Consider the following 20,999-nt stretch of genomic DNA (forward strand, 5'->3'; position numbering starts at 1 on the left):
AGCCTTCTCTTTCTCAGGAGAGGCTGAGAGGGAACGGTGAGAATCCACAGCCCCCAGGTCTGAAGCAGGGAGCTGGGCTATGTCGAGATTGGGAGTGGAGGCATCATTCCCACTTTAAAGATGAAGACATCGAGTTCAGGGAGTTGAGCTACTTTACCCAAAGCCACATGACTTACTTGGCAGAACCTGGACTCTACCTGAGGGCCTGGTGGGGAGCACGGTGTCCTTTTCGCTGCTTAAGTGGAGGGAGAACTGAAAGAAGCCTTTGCCCGATGTTTTGTGTCTCCTTCTTGTGATGGGGAAGGATTTTGGCTACTGTTTTTAGGTCTGTGGTTCATGTTGCCCAAAGCACTGATGACACATCTGCACATGACCTGACCTGGGGCTTTAGGCAACCCTCTAGGTGTCAGTTCCCGAGAAAGACCCTCCACACTTTCAGCTTGCCCATCTGACTGACGGGAAGCTTACCCCTAGAAAGGCATGGCTGAAGCGGAGAACAGAAAGTGTGATCCTTGAGGCCAGAGACCTAGATGTTTATTTCACTTCTGGTACTTACTAGCTGTGTAACCTTGTGCAAGTCACCTGCCCTTTCTGAGATTTAGCTCCCTGGCTGAGCAATGCACAAGCCACCTGCCCTCTCTGAGCTTTAGCTCCCTGGCTGAGCAATGCAGTGGATAATTATTGCTTGGCCTACTTATCAGGGTTGGTGTGAGGATTTAATAAGATTGGAAACATGGAAGCTTTTTGTATGCCCATAAGGTCAAGCCAAGTCTCCATACAAGAGCTATGTGGCTTTGATATTCTTGAGTCCCAGAAGACAAGGCTGACTTCTGAAGCCATGGGTTTGGGGCTGAGGAGGGTGGAACTGGCTCAGAGTTTGCAGCCATTCAGGGGCCATGTTGGTGATTTTTTCGTTTAAGGAGGCCTCTGGTCTAGGGGGCCAGCCAGGGATTAGGGAAGAGGATACACGCTGGCCCATGCTTGTTCTTGGCGATGCCTTGCCACACCTGCCCTCTTTTGCCCCTCACATCTGCTGAATGGCAGGAAGACGGGCCATTGGGTGCACAGAGGACACACTAGAGTATGGCTATGAAGAGAGGGAGTGGCAGTGCACGCGAAGGCTGGAACTAAAAGGCAACTTGACTTCTTCCACTGGCCGTGGCCAAGGTCGTCCATTTTCAGAGTCAGGTCATGCTTTACGTAATAGCTGCTCAGGGAGCAGGGCTCAGGGACAATAAATGTAGCTGAGTTTGGAAACAGCCACATCCCCATTCATCACAGACAGAAGTGGGAGTCAAGGATGCAGCCCATGGAGGCTTCACCCCCACCCCTAGGCAGCCCTTTCTTCCTCGGCAGCAACACTGTGAGACCCTCCTCTTCCCACAGCAGGGGCCATCAGGCCCGGAAGTAGGCTTGGCCAGAGCCTAGGTGCAGGATCAAGCCTCACTTGAGGTTGGAGGTGTTGAAGAGTTCTAGCCTCCCCTTCTGGGCTCAGCATCAAGTCCTGCTGTCAGCTTGTCAGACCCTGATGCCAGGGTTGAGTTACGCTAACCAGGCCTTGGCCTCCATCTAGAGCCCCAGCCTCTCCTCTCCTCCCTCCAACTGCCGGGATTCCCTTTTATTTTATTTTATTTTATTTTTTTTTGAGACAATGTTTTGCTCTTGTCGTCCAGGCTGGAGTGCAGTGGCACGATCTTGGCTCCCTGCAACCTCTGCCTCCTGGGTTCAAGCGATTCTCCTGCCTCAGCCTCTGGAGTAGCTGGGATTACTGGCGGCTGTCAGCACATCCAGCTAATTTTTGTATTTTTAGTAGAGACAGGGTTTCACCGTGTTGGCCAGGCTGGTCTTGAACTCCTGACCTCAGGTGATCCACCCACCTCGGCCTCCCAAAGTGCTGGGATTACAGGCATGAGCCACCGCGCCCTGCCGGGGTTCCCACTTCTAACAGCTGGGGCCATTCCCAGCTCTACTTCTTTCAGTTGCTATAAGGCCCTGTTTCCCTCCTCGTCCTTGCTAACTGCCCCTTCTCAGGGGTAGTGGCCCATCCCTGGACACCAGCCCAACATTGGTGCCTCTAAGCTCAGGATAGGAAGCAAAGCTCTGTGTGCTGAGGGCCTTTTTTTTTTTTTTTTGCTTCTGACCCTTTAAATCTAAGAGTAGATCAAAGAAGTGGACTCTAATTATTCCCATTGTACAGAGGTGGAAACTGAGGCTCAGAAAAGCTAAGAGACTTACCTAAGGTAACATGAATGGTAGAGACAAGATTCCAATCCACACCCACAGGGATTCAAAGGCTGTGCTGGGTCTTGGTGCAGTCACCCACCTGCCTGATGCCTGCAGGGGTCTGGTTTCCAGGGGGATGTATTCCCTGTCCTGGGAACCTCCCATTTGTATTGTCTTGCTGAGAGCCAGACATTCAGTGCATGCCAGGGCCAGCCACATGACTCCACTTCAGACCAGTTCTTTGACAAAGTTTTAGATGTTCCTTATGGAAACTTAACCTTGAATGTCTTTCTCTGTCCCTCTCAATAGTTCTGTGTATTACTTAATGTGAAAGTAAGGCTCAGAGACAATAGCATTTAGAAAAAAAGAAAGAGCTTACTCGTAAAGAAGCTCAAGAGAGTCAGACTTCATAAAGACTCTGGTTTATCAAACAAAACACAACAGGAATTTAAGGAAAAAAGCACGACAAACCTTCCAAGGTCACTGAGTTTGTTGTGAGTGCATTCATGGTGGAAAATAGCAATTTTCTCACATATTATCACATCCATAAGAGTCGTGACAAATTTTTAGATATCAGCATTGCCCAAGTCAGAGATAAAAATTGTTTTGTTATGAAGTTAGCCAACTAAGGGAAAAGCTCAAGATTTCATTTGTTTTGGGGGGGGGCCAGAACTAGATCGGATGATCTTCTTATTTTTGGTTTCTTTTTTCCTAGTTGGGAGACATGGTGTGTTCACTTATTCTTTATTTTTTAAATTGTTTTGAGATGGGGTCTTGCTATGTTGCCCAAGCTGGTCTCAAACTCCTGGGCTCAAGCGATGCTCTTGCCTTGGCCTCCTAAAGTGTTGGGATTACAGGTATGAGATGCCACGACTGGTCCCAGGCTTTTTTTTTTTTTTTTTTTTTTTGAGATAGAGTCTTGCTCTGTTGCCCAGGTTTGAGTGTAGTGGTGCCATCTTGGCTCACTGCAACTTCTGCCTCCCAGGTTCAAGTCATTCTCCTGCCTCAGCCTCCTGAGTAGCTGGGATTACAAGCATGTGCCACCATACCCGGCTAAATTTGCATTTTTAGTAGAGATGGGGTTTTGCCATGTTGGCCAGGCTGGTTTTGAATTCCTGACCTCAGGTTATCTGTCTGCCTCAGTCTCCCAAACTGCTGGGATTATAGGCATGAGCCACTGTGCCCGGCCCCCACTTATTTTTTAATTTTTTAATTTTTTTGAGACAGAGTCTCACTCTGTTGCCCAGGCTGGAGTGCAGTGGGGTGGTCTTGGCTCACTGCAACCTCTCCGCCTCCCAGGTTCAAGCAATTCTCCTGCCTCAGCCTCCCAAGTAGCTGGGACTACAGGCATGTGCTACCACACCTGGATAATTTTGTATTTTTAGTAGAAACTGGAGTTTCACCATGTTGGCCATGTTGAGCTCCTGACCACAGTTGATCTGCCTGCCTTGGCCTCCCAAAGTGCTAGGATTACAGACTTGAGCCAACATGCCTGGCCCCCACTTATTCTTAATGGCAACAGAAACAAGAGTCAGTGTTGTCTCCACACTAATAAATACCTCCACTCCTGATAAAATCCAGATGGCAGATTCTATTGCTTGCAACTGACTGAAAGAGCCCCAAGGGTGACTGAGTGCAACTCCTACATTTTACAGACGAGGGAGCAGCAGCCCAGAGGGGAGAATGTTGCTTACCCAAGGGCCCCCGGGATTTCCCTGCTTCTCTTGGTCCAAGTGTCCTCTGTGTTACTCAGGCCTGACCAGAAGGCCTGGGACGGAACTGCAGTGTTCTAGCCCCTGAGACGGAGACAGAGAGGCTCTGCGGGCGTTCTTGGTGTCCTGTCCTGGGTGACCATCATGTTCATTCTGCTGTGGGAGTGATAACGCTGAATGCGCAGCTTGGCTTAGCTCCCCACAGGCAGAGCCTTTTGAACCCCACTTCAGGTTCAGGTTCAGTCCCAGCTCAGACGCTAGGGCCCTCCCACACCCAGGCAGGAGGGGTAGAGGCACTTCTCATGTGGCTCAGAGGACTCCATGGCAAGTTTTCCAGGTTGCTCGTCTGGCCCTGCCCTCTTAGCCTAATATGACAAATACCACTACCGATAACAATGATCGGTGCAAGCATCGTGCTAACGACTTTTTACATAATGTAACATTTATTTATATAATGTAACATTTATTTCTCTAACACCTATGAGCAGGTGGTTTTATGTCCATTTTGTGGATGGGTACACTGAGGGACAGAGCAGCTAAGTGACTCGCCTGAAGTTCCAGAACTAGTGAGTGTTTACAGAGGCAGGAGCTGAGCCCAGTTTTGTCTGAATCCCAGGTTTGTTCTCCCAGCCTCATGCATGCAGCCTGACTCAGTGAGCTCAGTTCATACAATTGGGCTGCACTGCTGTTCCTTCCTGGCCAGTATAGTCCCACTTTGAGCCCCTAGTTGGGTGTGGAGTGGGGCAGGAAGGCACCTAAGGACCTGTCACCTGTTGATGTCACTTTCTGACAGTCTCAACTTCCAAGTGTCCCCTGGCTCTTGGTTCCCTGGAGTTAGGACCCAGGCTGTCTGTGCCCATTCTTCTCACAAGTGCCGCCTGTTCAAATCCTTGCCCCTTGCTGGGCTGAATGAATTCTCAGTCTCTTCTCAGCTCTGCTGCTCTGGTTCTAAAGGGCAGGTCCCCCACCTAACTGAGAGAGATGACCCAGAAGGCCTGCAGGAGTGGAGTCTTTGCATGTGAGCGCACATAAGAATGATACCTTCCCAGAAAGAAAAACATCTCTTGTTTTCTTCCTGTAAATCAAGGCTGGGAGGTGCATTTGTTTAATGGGTTCTGTCCACAGCTAATCTAGTCTGGTAAATGATTTGGGGGTGGGGAAAAATGCTGACCCAACACTTCAGAGAATGGACTCAGAGCAAGGGGTGTAGGCAGCGACATGCAGCGGGACTGTGAGCAGGAGAAGGGGCCAGAGAACCTACCTGTGGGTCAGGGTTTCCTGTCCCCTCCCTGTGTGACAGAAAGTCTCACACACATTCATCCATGCACAAACACTCACACTTGCATATATGTGGGTGCTGTGTTTCCTTTCTGGCTCTTAGTTATCAGCATTGCAAAAGGCAGAGATAAAGTTGGTTTTGTTACAAAGTCAGCCAATGATGGGGAAGGCTCAATATTTCATTTGTTTGTGGTGGGGTGGGGTGGTGGGCGCAGAACTAGATACGGTGATCCTGTTAGTTTTGGTATATTTTTTCCTAGTTGTGAAATGTGGTGTTCACTTATTCTATTTATTTATTTTTTCCTCACTTGTGGATGCACATGTGTTTGCTTATTCATTACGGTGACAAGAACAAGGGTCAGCGTTGTCTCCACACTAACAAATACCTCTTCTGCTGAAATGTCTGTCCATGTGTCTTTCTGCCTGTCTGTCTACCTGTTAGAACCACAACTCACCAGGATCTAGAGTAGACCCATCCACCATAGCAGATGAGTCATAGATACTCTGGGAAGGGCAAGCATTCAGATTGAAGGATGAGGAGTATGGTAGACAGAATAATGGCCCCCAAAGATGTCCACATCCTCACCCTCGGAACCCGTGAGGATGGCAAAAGAGACTTTCTGGATGTGATTAAGTTAAGGACCTCAGGATGAGAGGGTCCTGGCTTATCCAGGTGGACCTAATGGAATCATAAAGGTCCCTGTAAGAGGGAGGCAAAGGTTCAGCATCAGAGAGGAGATGTGACGATGGAGGCAGAGGCTCCAGTGATGAGCTTTGAAGGTGGAGGCAGGGGCCACGAGCCAAGGAATTCAGGCAGTATCTATAAGGCTGAAGAAGCAACGAAACGAATTCTCCCCTAGGACTATCAGAAGGAGTGCAGCTCTGCTGACACTTTTATTTTAGCCCATAAGATCTGCTTTGGATTTCTGACCTCCAGAACTATAATCTGTTTGTGTTGTTTTAAACCACTAAGTTATAGCAGCAATAAGGATCTAACATGAGAAATCAGGAAAGCTCAGGCATGGGGCGGGTGGGTGCCTGGGCTCTCTGGGCACACCGAGAGACTCACGCAGTAGGCACAATGTGGAGACAGATCTGGGAGCTGGAAAGGGCCTCAGAAGTGGGCTGGGATCAGAACAAGGCTAGAGGTCTCTGGAGGATGGAGCTCAACAATGTTTCAGAAGTGCTAAGATCCTAGACACAAAGATAGGGGCTCAGGTATTAGGGACTAAGACTCAAGGACGGGGTACAGGGTGTGGCTGTGGAGAAGAACCAAGGAAGGGCCTACTTCTGATAAGCTCAGCTTGGTGCTGAGCTGTGTGCTCTGAGATTTGCTCTTCTTACCTGCAAAACAGAGGTCTTGGCTAGCTCAGAGGTCACAGACTGGAGGCTGTAGGCTTGATACAGCTCACAGACATGTTTGGCCTATACTGGGTTTTTAAAAACATTTGGATGGGTAAGGCATGGTGGCTCCCACCTGTACTCCCAGCACTTTGGGAGGTTGAGGTGGGAAGATGACTTGAGGCCAGGGGTTCGAGACCAGCCTGGTCAACATAGCAAGCCCCTTTCTCTATCAAAAACAAAAACAAGGCCGGGCACAGTGGCTCAGGCCTGTAATCCCAGCGCTTTGGGAGGCCGAGGTGGGTGGATCAGCTGAGGTCAGGAGTTCGAGACCTGCCTGACCAACATGGTGAAACCCCATCTCTATGAAAAATGCAAAAATTAGCCAGGAGTGGTGGTGCACACCTGTAGATCCAGCTACTTGGGAGGCTGAGGCACGGGAATCACCTGAACCCAGGAGGCGGAGGTTGCAGTGAGCCGAGATCATGCCACTGCACTCCAGCCCGGGCAACAGAGTGAGCCTCTGTCTCAAAAACCAAACCAAACCAAACCAAACCAAAACAAAACAAAAACAACAACAAAGGACATTTGGACCAGTATTTTAAAATCATTAGATTTCACATACAAATCCGATGTTCTGACTTTTATCTCAAAATATGGGTTGATCTGGCAACAATTGGACCTATTCTCCTGCCTATTTCAGAGCCTCCCAGGCAATTCCAGCTGGAGGTGGAACGTTCCCAGGTGAGGCGGGCCCTGCAGACGTGGGAGTGGGGTCACTGTCACCCAAAAGGAGGAGCATCGGCTTTTTAGACCGGGGTCTGGGGAGCCCCCAAGGGCAGTGTCTGAACCATGCAGGTTCCTTATAGTCTTGAGCTCAGATTCAACTTGACAAGTGCTGAGTGCAGCGGGACTCAGTCACATTGATCCGGACACTAAACTCCTATTAATGTAGTCAGAGAAAGCAATTGCTTTCTTGGCAGCCACGTGTGGCTGGCGGCTCGCACAGACCTTGCAGTCAGATGGAGACACCAGGACCGCCCCGTGGGAGCAGCTGCGAGCTAAGACTTCCACGCCTGGGTGTCCAGCCTCAGTGCAGGCTTCACGCTCTGGCTCTGTCAGTGCGAGCTGTCACTTCAGCTGCCAGCCTCTCCTGTGAGTGGCATCCTCAGCTGTCTCCTGCACTGGCCCCTTGGTGTTTTCCTAACCCCTACACAAAAGGGCAGCGGGATCTTGGCTAGGGGGCTCAGAGCAATGCTCCCTGCTCCCCAATTTGGCCTTCCCTGCTAGGATCCCCTTCCCTGCTGTTCTGACCCTTTCTGGCTTCCTCCCTCAGCACACGCAGGCCCCCCCGATGCTCTGTTTTGGATGTGTCTTCCTGGTGCTCCCTCCTCAGGCTCACTCCAATGGACATGATTTTGCTTCTGACCTCTGGACTTATGCATCTTGGCCGGGCCCAACAGCTTCTCCCTTTTTCTTGCTATGTCAGGACTGTGACGGCCAGGACCCCTCCCCAGCCCCAGCAGCGCCCTCCTCAGTCACCAAAGTCTGTCTTTTTCACTCTCTGATATCTTCGAAGTTGTCCATTTCTTCTACCACCAGTGTCATGCGTGTCCAGCCAAATCCCTCACCTGGCTGCTCCCAGAGTCTCTGACCTGTGCTCCCTGCCTCCAGGCTTTTCGCCTCCAGCCCACTTTCCAACAGCAGCCAGAGAGCTCTCTTCAGAGGACAAACCTGACCATGGCAACTCTGTCCAGAATCCTTCAATGCATCGTTCTGGATTTCAAGATGAAGCGTGAGTTCCAGGCACTTCCAGACTTGGCCCCGGTTCTCTCCTCCAGCCTCATGGCTCCCCACATCCATCTCCCGGTCCATGTTCTGGCCATACTGGTCCATTTGCAGCACGCTTGCTTCCTCTGAAACTTGGACTTTTGCACACATTATTCTTTTTGGCAGGAACCTGCTCTTACCCCACCCCCTTCCTCTGGCTAACTCACCTTTCACATATGAGTATGGCTTCCCTGCCACCCCACCACCCCCAGGATAGGCTTCCAGCTCTTGCTCTTATGAGACCTACCTCCAGTCATGGCACTGGCTAACTGGCCTCCCTCAGTGATTACTGCTTACTGAGTTGTCTGTCTTTCCCACCAGACTATAAGCTCCTTCAAGGCGGGAACTCTGTCTGTTTTGCACCCCATTATATCCCCACTGCCTGGTGTAAGGCTGGGAGTAGCAAGTGCTTGATGAATGTATATCAAATGAATGAATGATAGTGATGATGAAGCCAAGAGCAAAGAAAGCCCACACAGGCAGAGACTTTTCTCCAGGTTCATCCAGAATCATCTTTTTTTTTTTTGTTTTTGAGATGGAATTTCTCTCTTGTCGTCCAGGCTGGAGTGCAATGGCGCAACGTTGGCTCACTGAAACCTCTACCTCCCGGGTTCAAGCAATTCTCCTGCCTCAACCTCCCAAGTAGCTGGGATTACAGGCGCCCACCACCACGCCCAGCTAATTTTTGTATTTTTAGTAGAGATGGGGTTTCACCATGTTGGCCAGGCTGGTCTCGAACTCCTGACCTCAGGTAATCCACCCGCCTCAGCATCCCAAAGTGCTGGGATTACAGACGTGAGCCACTGCGTCTGGCCCAGAGTCATCTTTAATTGCCTCTCTCTAGCCACACCCCGTGGAAGTTGAATTAGCTGGGTGAGCAAGGAATCCACTGTAGGAATCTTCCCAACTCTAGCAACACCTAGTCCCCATGTCTCCACCTTATCCACAAAGATGATGTGGGAGATGTTGCCAACCGCCTCACTGAATCAAGTGACATTCATTCCACAGGAACAGGAAATGAGCTTGATTTGGTATAACAATTGTCAGGCAACACTGAGTTTGTCTGATTCCAGAGATCAGCTTTCTTAACGACTGTGCCATCCTACCTGAAACACAACTGGGAATCAGTCTGGAGCTCACTTCCCACAGGACGGGCTAAAGAGTGGTGGCCCAACAGGCAAAGATCTGAACTCTAGTCCTCGTTCTGCCTTAGGGAGCTGTGTGACTTGGGGCAAATCTCTAACCTTTTCTGGGCTTTCATTTCATGGGACCTAATCCACAGGGCTGTGGTAAGGACTCATCTTTCATTACTTCAGGGCTTATAAAGGGCAGGGACCAGGCTTCTCTATGTGGACTTCCCCATTGCTCAGCACAGGGCCTGGCCCATCAATAGCCCCGGAAATATGATCATTGAATTGAAAAGCTCTTTGCAGACCACTTTCTAAAATTCTTCATCAGTCAAGCGCTTGAGCCGGGCAGGGAAACCCACTCCATCCTCACTAACTGGACAATTGCCTCATGTCACTGATGGGTGTTATTATGTCCTCTGCTATAATGCATGTCTTTTTAAAAGAAAATTAGGATCTGTCAAGCACCATTACACAATGAACCCAGCAAAGGGGCAGCCAAGCTTCCAGCCAAGCAGAGGCCGCGAGTGGTATGGGGAGCAGTTGTCTAGAGCTGCTCATTGCTGAGGCAATACTCCACATGGAGGGTTCCCTGCTTGGGGAGTCTCCTTCTCCTCCCAGGTCCCTGCCTCAGAGAGTGGAGTGGGGAGGGTTTGATATAATTTTCTGGCCTGAGAAGCAAAATCCACTTCTGAAGGTACTCAGGATTCCATGCCTTCCCACGCATTGGAGATTTGTGCCAATGAGAAAGACCACAAGGAAAGCTGGGGCTGGGCACCCTAGTAGGGATGGCTCCTCCTAGTGTTCAGTTTGCACCTGGTAATGTTTTGGCACCATCCATCTACTCCTAAGAGGAGGCACCATCCATCTACTCCTAGATGAGGAAACTGAAGCTTGGAAAGAGTCCAGCCCAGAACGAGGTGAGTGTGACCCTAAAGCCTGTGTTCTTTGCTGACATTGTGCTGCCTGCCTTCCCCTGAGGTTCTGTGGACCATGAATGGGGGAAGGCTAGCAACAGAGTGGGTATTTGGGATCCTATGCACATCGGGAGGAGCCCAGCCTAGGACTTCCATGGGAAGACACATTTTTTATTTCTCACTGCATTGGTTGGTTGCTGTCAGGAGCCACCTTTTGCTTGACCAGCTCAGATGTGACAGACAGTCCTGTGGTGGAGGTTAAAGGATGGCACTTTAGATGCTTCATTCTCAGTGGCCTCCTAAGCAGCTGAGAGGTCCTCACCCACCCATGCTGCTTCCAGGGCTGGCCCTGCCCTATACTTTGCTATTCCTTCTTTTTTCCTCCTAGTCTTCTCCCTCGTCTTCCTTCCTCTCCTCCTCTTACTTCTCCTCTTTCTCTTTCTCTTCTTACTCCTCCTCCTCCCTTCCTCCTCTTTCTTCTCTTCTTCCTCCTACTCCTTCTCTTTCCTTTTCTCTTTCCTTGCCCTCTTCTTCCTTTTTCTTCCTTCTCCTTCATCCTCTTCTTCCCTTCCTCTTCTTCGTCTCCTCTTCCTTTCCTTTTTTCCTCTCTCCTCCTCCTTCTCCTCTCCTCCGCCTTCCTTCCTTCTCCCTCCTCTTCTCCTTCTCTTCTTCCTCTTCTCTGTTCTCTATCTTTCCTCTCCTTCCCCTCCTCTCCTTCTCCTTCCTCCCCTCCCTCCTCCTCCTCTTCCCTCCTCCTCCCTCAGACAGTGTTCACAGCTTCTCACCTGCCAGCACATAGAACTGGGAGAAACCAGAGCCAGCCTCACATGTGAGGGAATAAATGCTGAGCTGTGACAATCCTGCCTGCCTCAGAAAGAGAGGTTTTATGTAGTTTTTGGCATTTACAAATCCTTTGTGAAAAGGTCACCCTGTTCTTGGAATCTTTTATTAATGCTGAAGACTGGCCCCGGAAATGTCATGTCTTTTTACCATGATATTTACTCAAAAAAGTATGACTAAGCATCGGAAATTCTACCAGCAGCTCGACCCAGGTCAGGCTGGGTGAACCTGTGGGGGACAAATGGATGCTGGGCTCGCTGGTGCTGTTGGGCTGCACCTTCCCCTGAGCACTGAGTGAAGGGAAGGAGGGGTGTGCCAGGGTCAGGTACCTGGGCACCCATCTGCTCTGCATGGCTCTCTGCTGTCCCAGTTCCTCAGAGGCTCCAGAGCACAGACCAGCACTCCAAGCTGGAAGGGACCTTGTGTGTACACCATCCCAACTCATCATTTTACAGAAGTGGAGACAGGCTCAGGGAGGGAAGACAGCTGCAGGGTCACCCAGCAAGTTAGGGACAAAGCAGAGACTAGAGACCAGGTGTCCTGATGTCCAAGTCAGTGGCCAGTCCTGACTCTCGCTCCTGCGCTGAGCCTGAGAAGAGGATGGAGGCTGGGCGTGGTGGCTCACGCTAGTAATCCCAGCACTTTGGGAGGCCGAGGCTGGAAGATCACCTGAGGTCAGGAGTTTGAGACCAGCCTGGCCAACATGGTGAAACCCGGTCTTTACTAAAAACACAAAAATTAGCTGGGCATGGTGGCGCATGCCTGTAATCCCAGCTACTTGGGAGGCTGAGGCAGGAGAATCACCTGAACCCAGGAGGTGGAGGTTGCAATGAGCTGAGATTGCACCACTGCACTCCAGCCTTGGCCACAAAGTGAGACTCCATCTCAAAAAAAAAAAAAAAAAAAAAAAAAAAAAAAAAAAATAGGGAGGGGATGGGAAGAGTCCTTCCTGTCCCTGCATCAAAGTCCAAGGCAGTAGGGTGCAGAGTGAGACATGGGTGTATCCCTCACCTGTCTCCCTTCCATCAGCCCGGAATTCCCTTCATGTTATCCTACTCCAGGTTACATAGCACAGAAGCCTTTTCTCAAAACCCTGTTGCCTTTCTAGACAGTCCTGGAGGGGCTTGGGACAGGAAGAGGTTAGAGCCTATCCTATTGTCTTAGTCAGCTCAGGCTGCCCCAACAAAATATCACAGATCATGTGGCTTCAACAATAGACACTTATTTTCTCACATCTCTGGAGGCTGGAAGGCTGAGATCAAGGTGCCATCATGGCTGGGTTCTGGTGAGGGCTCTCTTCCAGGCTTGCAGACGGCTGCCTTCTGCATCCTCACCTGGCCTTTTCTTTGTGTGCAAGCAGGGTGAAGGCGAGAGTGAGGAAGCTCTCTCTTCTTAAAAGGACACCAATCCCATCATGCGGGTGGCATCTTCATCGCCTCATTTAACCCTAATCACTTTCCAAAGGCCCCACCACCAAATATCATCCCATTGGGGGTTAGGGCTCCAACATATGAGTTTTAGGGGGACACAAGCCTTCAGTTTGTAGCACCTACAATTTCACAGGGATCATTTGGAGAGGGTGAAACAATGGATGTGAAATTAATGTGTAAACTGCAGCTTGCACACCTGTATACATTTTTATTATTATTATTTTTGGGAGGAAACCAGAGAAGAAAGGAGAGCACAATGCAGCCTGCTCAGCTTCTCAGAGGAGCTCGTTTGGAGAGGAGAATGAGCCTCAGGCAAGGAGACCCTGGGCAGGGGGAATGGAGAAGACATTTGCTGTTGCTCCCCAGAACTCACTCCCTTCCTTGGCCACATTGTCCTCCAGCCTCATTTCAATGGTCTGAATGGATCATGAGACCAGGGCCCCAGCCAATCACTGGGGCCATCCCCATTTCCCTGGCCACAGTTATTGCTTCAGCAGTGGGAGCTTGACCCTTAGATGTCTAATTAGTGTTTTAAGGACTTTTGTTGGGACTCACTCTTCTGTGGTGGATTTGAACCTGGAAGGATAGTATCTCAAGAGCTGCTGCTACAGCCACTTGTGGCCATGAGGGGCCATCTGGCTGCGCCCACCGGAAGACATAGGTGAGAATGCACATTCTTATGCAGTCTTAGTCTTCATGAGGGCAGGGGTTTGGTTTGTATGCCAAGTACAGTGCCCGGAACATAGAAGTACTGATAAATATTTGTTGAATAATACATATTTGAGACCCCGGATACGGCCATGCCTGGAGCTAGCTCTTTCTGAACTCCTTCTTTTACTGAAGCCAGCTTGATCACTTGCCCCTAGAGAGTCTTAAGTCAAACAGGGCATGAGGTTAAAAGCAAGAGCCTGGAGAGGTTAGGGTGGGGTAAGGGGCTGCTCTAAGGCTGTGCAAAGCCCAGGGCAAGGGGCTGCTGTGGACTGGTCTAGCCTCGGCTGTGTAGACGCCGCCTGAAATTCAGCGTGGGGGTCTCTGTGCACGAGGGCTCCTGGTCATGCACTGGGCACAAGGAGGCCTTTTTGCCCTTTGAAGGAAATACAAGGTCCCAGTGCCCCTGACCTGAGGTGGCCCTGCTCTGGTGGCTGCAGAAGAATCATTGGTGCAGAAATCAAACCCTGCCATAGCTTAGGCCTCAGACTCTGCCATGAAAAAACTCCCTTGGCCATTAGGGTGCTGGCGAGAGTGTGGTTGTTCAGCTCATCCTCTCTCCATTGCTGGACACAGCTCAGGATGCAGGTCAGGCTGTTTTAAGGGTGAGGTTCCCTTCTTGTAACTTTCACTTGGGTACCCTCCTATCCTATGGCTGCTGCCAATAGTAAAATAAAAATAAAAACCTTATTTCAATGTTTGAAGTGAGTAGGTACTATGAGCTGTTGACCCTGAAGTAGGTATTACTGTTATTCCTATCAAACAAATGAGGAAATGGAGATCCAGAGAGCTAAAGTAGCCTCGCAGAGGCTCAAATAGGAATGGTGGGACTGGGATTTGATCATGGGTCAAATGAGTCTGACACCTTGGCTCCTAACTGTTGTGCTATTTGCTGCTTGAAAGAGATAGTATTGGGAGCCTCATGGTGGGGGGGCTGTGGGGAAGTGTCAGAGCTGCCATCTGACGAGGGGGTATCTGGGGGCCTGGCTCAATCTGCCTGTGTCCAAGCGCTGGGCTTCCTGGGAGGTGCCCCTGCTGGTGGCCACTGGGGAGCCTGTTGGGAACAAAACCTCTGGTGGGTCCCTTGAGAACTAATGGGATTGCCTGACCGTTGAGCACGGCCCAGACAAGCAGCTCGCAGGTGGGAAGGAGGGCCTGACCTCAATGCTCCTCACACGAGTGATGCTGCTGCCCACACAGGTGGCATCAGCACGTGGCCAGGGCTTCCTCACCTCCACTGATGAGGGACCAGCTCCACCTAGGGCTTGTGGGTGGCTGCTGGGGGTGGGGGGAGGCTCCTGCAGTGTGTACAGTTGGCAACTGTGCGAGGGAGCAGTTCTGGGCAGGAATTCCGTGAGCTGTGTCTGCCAGAGGGGCTGTATCCTGGCTGGAGGCCTCCTCCTCCCAGAGGCACTGGAGCTCAAGCTATGCTATCATGGTGTGGGAACGATGAGCAGAAATTAGGGGCCGTGAATCTAGGCATTCCTTGTGCTGTGGATTACCTAAGGAAAACTCAGGGAAGTAGAACCCAGCACCCTCCTAGCATCCTTGTTTCTGCTTACCAAGCTCTTCCTGGTGACAGGGGCAGTCCAACAAGGTCCAGCCCCAGTGGGTGCTGATGGGGGCAGGAATGAAGCTTGGCCTCCACCCCCTGAGGCAGTGAGGTCAAGTGGTCCTAGCATCCCTGTTGCTGGCTCTTCCCGGTCCTGATCCTTACGCTGCGAGTGACCCATTGATGGCATGCATTGCGCCCCTCCTCTACCAGGGGAGAAATGGGGAGTCAGGGCCATCCTGGGTGACTCAGAGACACTTTCAGTTAAGTACTGGCCCCTTGGTGTGAAAAAAGGAACAGGGAGTCAGCAGATGCTGCTCTGATGTAATAAGAGCAGGCCGTTATTTCACAAGGTGTAGGATCAGTCATATGACCAGGAAGAACTCACACTTCTCTTGTAAACTAAAATATGATGTCTCCAGGGAAACTTGGTTCTTTGGTTGAAAGGTGAGTTTGTCCTTAAGTCATCAGGAGAAAACACTGGCCATGGCTGTGCTTGGTGGGGAGAGCCTGACGTGGAATTGAAGCCTGGTCCACCCCGGCCCACAGGTCCCAGTCATTCTGGGACAGAGCAGGGGAAGTCCCATGATATCAGGCTGAAGATGGAGGGGGCAGAGTGCAGGGCAAGAGGCAAGATTCCAGTACTGTTTAGAAAGGTGTAAAGTCTCCAGGGAAGGGTGAGGGTACCCAGGTGGGGGCCAGGGGGCTGCAGGTGGAAGAAGCAGTGGGGCTGTGAGCTGGAGAGTGGGAAGGAAGGGGGGTCCCTAGTGAGACCTAGTTCCTGTTTCTCCACCCTGTGACGTGAGGATGAGATGCCAGAGCAGTGATCCTCACACATCAGCACGCATCAGAATCACTGGGAGGGCTTGCAAAAACATGGACTGCTGGGCCCCACCCCAGAGCTTCTAATTCCGTAGGTCTGGGATTGGACCTGATAACTGGCATTTCTAAGAGGCTCCTGGTATCACTGATCCTGCCAGTTAGAGGACCACACTTTGAGAGCCACTGGTCTAGATGTGGCCGGCTTCTATTGTACAATTTTTTGGTGCTTACTCGAATTCCTCACCAGGGAGCTGCCTACACCTTCCTCAGGTTCAGTGTGTGTTTGGTCTGAGAAGATGAAGAGTACTGGTGGGAGATGGGGTGGAGTGGAATCCCCCAGATCATGGGGCTGGGCACTGATTTTTCCTTCCCTGGGGATAAGAGACTAGAGGCCACTCTCCAGCCTGAGGCCATCCGGCCAATTCCTCTGATTTACCCACTCTCCCAGGTGACAAAGGACACCCCTTTCTAGGATGGAAAGAAGGGCCCCTGCTATGATAGTTACTCAAGAGTGCCTTGTGTTGGGGGGTTGAGGTTTGCAGAAGTGGAAGTGGATTGGAATGGAGAGCAGCCCCGTGACAGAACCTTCTTGTTCCTTGCATTGACTTCAAAGCTCAAGCTCACGTCCCACCTCACCTTCCTCTGCTGTGTGATCCTGGGGAACTTAACTTAGTGAGCCCTGATTTTCTCATCTGTAAAATGGAAACAATGAAAATGTCTGTCCTGCTGCTCACTGGGATTGTTTTGGGAGGATGAGGCAGTGGATGTGAAATTGATATGTGAGCTATAAATTGTGTACCTATGTGAATTCTAACACTGTTTTAAGTTTGCAAGGGAATCAAGGGAGAAAGGAGAAATGGAACAGTCATGAAGAGAGCAACTACTTTCCATCGGGATCCGGGCATTCATTTCCTCTTTTTTTCTCCTTATGTTCAGAAAACTCAGATTAAAAATTACATGAGACATGCACACATATGTTTATAGCAGCACTATTCACAATAGCAAAGACTTGGAACCAACCTAAATGTCCAACAACGATAGACTGGATTAAGAAAATGTGGCACATATACACCATGGAATACTATGCAGCCATAAAAAATGATGAGTTCGTGTCCTTTGTAGGGGCATGGATGAAACTGGAAACCATCATTCTCAGCAAACTATCGCAAGGACAGAAAACCAAACACCGCATGTTCTCACTCATAGGTGGGAATTGAACAATGAGAACACATGGACACAGGAAGGGGAACATCACACACCGGGGCCTGTTGTGGGGTGGGGGGAGTGGGGAGGGATAGCATTAGGAGATATACCTAATGCTAAATGACGAGTTAATGGGTGCAGCACACCAACATGGCACATGTATACATATGTAATAAACCTGCACGTTGTGCACATGTACCCTAAAACTTAAAGTATAATAATAATAAAATTAAAAAAAAATTACATGAGACAAAAGTCCACACTTCAGCTGTCATACCAACTTTAGCCAGGACACCCACTAACATGAAAGATGGGGGTTAGTTGATTATTTGGGTTTGGGAAATGGTCAGTCGTATTTTGGAAATGTTGACATTTGCTGGCTTGGGACCATCACAATGTTGCCCACATTCCTTCTTCTGAGGCTGAACATTAATCAGGAGGTTCTAGTGAATGTTGATATCCCACTGAGTTGGTCTTTGTCAATATCACCCCAATACAAAGACAATTAATAAGCCTAATCCAACAATGTCCTATTGCACACCTGCTGTAGAATGGAAGCTTTATGAGCATGATTTCTACTTGGAAGGTAGGTACTATTGTTTCTACTATAGAGATGAGAAAACTGAGGCCCATAGATATTAAATTACTTGACTAGGGTCACAATTTTTTAAGTGGCAAGGTTCTTGCCCTTTGACTGTACCCCTTTGCTTCTAATAAGGGACATGAAAACACTTTGTGAGCTGTGCAGTGTTGAACAACTGTAAGGGATTTGTTATTAGTGCTCAGAGCAATTTTCTTGAGTTTTAAATTTCCCTAGTTGAAGAAATACCCAGCTACTCATGCATATGGACACTAGCAGCATTGCCTATGTGACCTCTGCAGCATCCTGTAGTCTTGATAACAGATTCTCAGCCCTAGGAGACCACAGCTCCTCAGGGTCAAAGGAAAGGGCATTTTATAAGCCTTCTCAATTTTTGTTTTGCATTGGTGTATTGCCTGGGAATAGCATGTCTCCTCCTCCCCGCCCCCAACTGAAAGCCACTTTGTTGCACCGGCATAGTTTCTTACAATAACATTAACATATCATTGGAGCTCATTACCTTTGGTGTAATGGTTCCCTATTGAACTGTGTCAGACTAATTATGTCAGTTCCTTTTCATTCCAGTTTAGTGCTTCTCCAGAGAGTCGCAGTGCAGCACCGGTAATAATGATTAAACTGCTGTCTAATGCTCCACTGGATGGCCAAACCAAACAGGCGAAAATGCCTTGCTGAAGACGGGACTCTCAGCAGCCCTTGTACTTGATGCAATTTGGTGTTTTAAAAGCCATTACCTGGCGGTCATTTCCACATGACGATGGAGGGCTAGTAGTGTTTCTTGGGGATGGTAGACAAAAAAGCATATCAGGGAAGGAAATAGCTTTGCAAGGCAAGAAGTAGCAGAGAGGCAACCAGGTGCTTTCCATTTGTGTGGTGAGCCCTCAAGTTCTGATGGGGACCATCTGGAGCCATGCTTTACAACTTAGCCGGCAGAGGTGGGTGTGCGGGAAATGGCCAGGGTAATGAATCAGGACAAGCCAATATCAAATGCTTAAAGCTCTGCTGCCAGTGTCAGAGGAAAAAGCCCAGGGAAGATGAATGAAAATGAAGTCATTTTCACCTTCCTGTAGTCTCATATAGAGCTCTTTGCTCGATCCTAAATCGAACATGCTTTTGTCTTTTTGCATAAAGGGAAGGAAGGAAATTTCATGCTTCAACAAGAGCTTCAACAGAAGTTGATGTTCTTCTTTGCCTAAAGGGATGCTAGCCTGTTCTGAGCACCTGTTCTTGATTAGTATTAATGAGCCTAATAATAACAACAACTGTTACTATTAGGCATCAGTTACGTGATGACTTTGTGCCAGGCATTGTGTTAAGGGTTTCACAACTGCTAGTTAATATAATCTGTAAAATAACTCTATGGGTAAAAGCTGTCTTATCATTCCCATTTTGCAGATGAGAAACTGGGGCATAGGGAGATTAAGTAACTTGCTCAAGGTCACTCCCAGAACACCCATATCTAACTCTGAAGCCTGTATGCAGACTTATAATCCCTCTTCATTCATTCAGTCAGTCAATATGATGAGGGCCTTTCTGTCCTTTAGCCATGAGCTGTGTCCCTCAGACATTTTGTGAACATTACGGACACAGTCTTGGGCTTCCTGGGGCTGAGAGCTCAACAGTAAATTTCAGTACAGGGTGAGCCATTCTATGAGTGGGCAAAGGCAGAGAGCTGTGAGAACACCTTCATTCATTCACTCACAGGTATTTATTTGAGTATCTGCTATGTGAAAGGCTTTGCTGGGTTCTAGGACACTGGGGTCAGCAAAATACCCACAGACTTTGCTTTAATGGAGTTTTTAGACAGACTGAGACAGGAAATTGGTACGGAGAAGTGGGGGTGCTGCTGTATCAAATACCTAAAACTGTGGAAGCAGCTTTGGAATAGGGTAATGTGGAGAGGCTAGAAGAGTTTTAAGGTGCATGCTAGAGAAAGCCTACATTGCTGTGAAGAGACTATTAAGAGTGATTCTGGTAAGAGCTTAGAAAGAAAAGAGGGGAGCTGTAGGGAAAGTCTCAGTCTTCTTAGAGAATACCTAAGTAATCAAGAATGCTGGTAGAAATATGGATGGTGTCTTAGCCCATTTTTGTGCTACTACAATAAAATGCCAGAGTAACTTATAAAGAAAAGAGAATTTCTCACAGTTCTGGAGGCTGGGAAGTTCACTATCAAGGTGCTGACATCTGGCAAGGGCCTTCTTGCTGTGTCGTCCCATGATGAAAGATGAGAGAGAGAGAGAGAAAGTGAGAGAGAGAGAAAGTGAGAGAGAGAGCAAGTGAGTTCCTTTTATGAGGAACTCACTTCCAGGATAATAAAAGTCCTCTAATCCATTCATGAGGGCAGTGGTCCCATAGCCCAAACACCTCCCATTAGCTCCCACTTCCCAGCACTACTGCACTGAAGATCAAATTTTCAATACATGAACTTTGGGGAACACTTTCAAACCATAGCAGATGGTAAAGGCTGTTCTGATGAGGCATCAGATGGAAATGAGGAAGATGTTATTGAGCAATGGAGGAGAGGTCATCTTTGTTACAACGTGGCAAGGAAGATAGTTGAATCGTGTTTGTGTCTTAGTAGTTTGTGGAAGGTAGAACTTGTGAGTAATGAAATTGGACATGTGGCTGAGGAAATATCTAAGTAAAGTGTTGAAAGAGCGGCTTGGCTTCTTTTGAATTCTTATAGTAAAATGAAAAAAGAGAGAAATGGCTTAAAGATGGAATTCTTAATCAGAAAGAAAGCCAAACTTAAAGATTTGGAAACTTACCAGCCTTTCCATATTGTAAAGAATGAAAAGGTCTGTTCCTAAAGAACTTTAAGGGTGTGGCCCAATGGCCACATCTTACATGGAGTTTTGTCAGCCATCTGAACAGAAGCCAGGGGCTATTGTTCAAGACAATGGAAGAATGAACCCCTTCCATAGCAAGGTGCTCCAGAGATCATCAGAACAACTTCATAGGAGGGGCTGCAGGTGCCTGCTGGACCCCTGCAGGCTTTGTGTAGCATCCCTCATATCACAGGCTCCACTCCACTGCATTCCAGGGTTTTGCTGCTTGGCTGCCCATCCAGAAAGCACAGGCAGCAGACTTTGGCTGTGTCTATGTGGTGCTCAGAGTGCATGAGCTGTGGGGGCAAGCCTACCTTCACCTAGATTTCTGAGAATGGAGCCACCTGAAGTCATGGGTGTGCCGCCCAGGCAGAAAACTATAGAGGGCCGCTGGTAGGGCAATGCCTAGTAGTACCAAGGTGGAAAGGTTAGCCTGAGACCCCAGAACAGTAGAGGCATCAGTGTGTGATTCAAGCACTGGAAAGCCACAGGCATGCAACTCCAACCTGTGAGAGCTGTGGCAGGGGTTGTATCCAGCAAAGCTGTGAGGGCAAGGCCCCCTGGAGCCTTGGATGCCCAATTTCTACCTT

This window comes from Pongo pygmaeus, chromosome 19, assembly GCF_028885625.2.
Source record: "Pongo pygmaeus isolate AG05252 chromosome 19, NHGRI_mPonPyg2-v2.0_pri, whole genome shotgun sequence".
Taxonomy (NCBI): domain Eukaryota; kingdom Metazoa; phylum Chordata; class Mammalia; order Primates; family Hominidae; genus Pongo; species Pongo pygmaeus.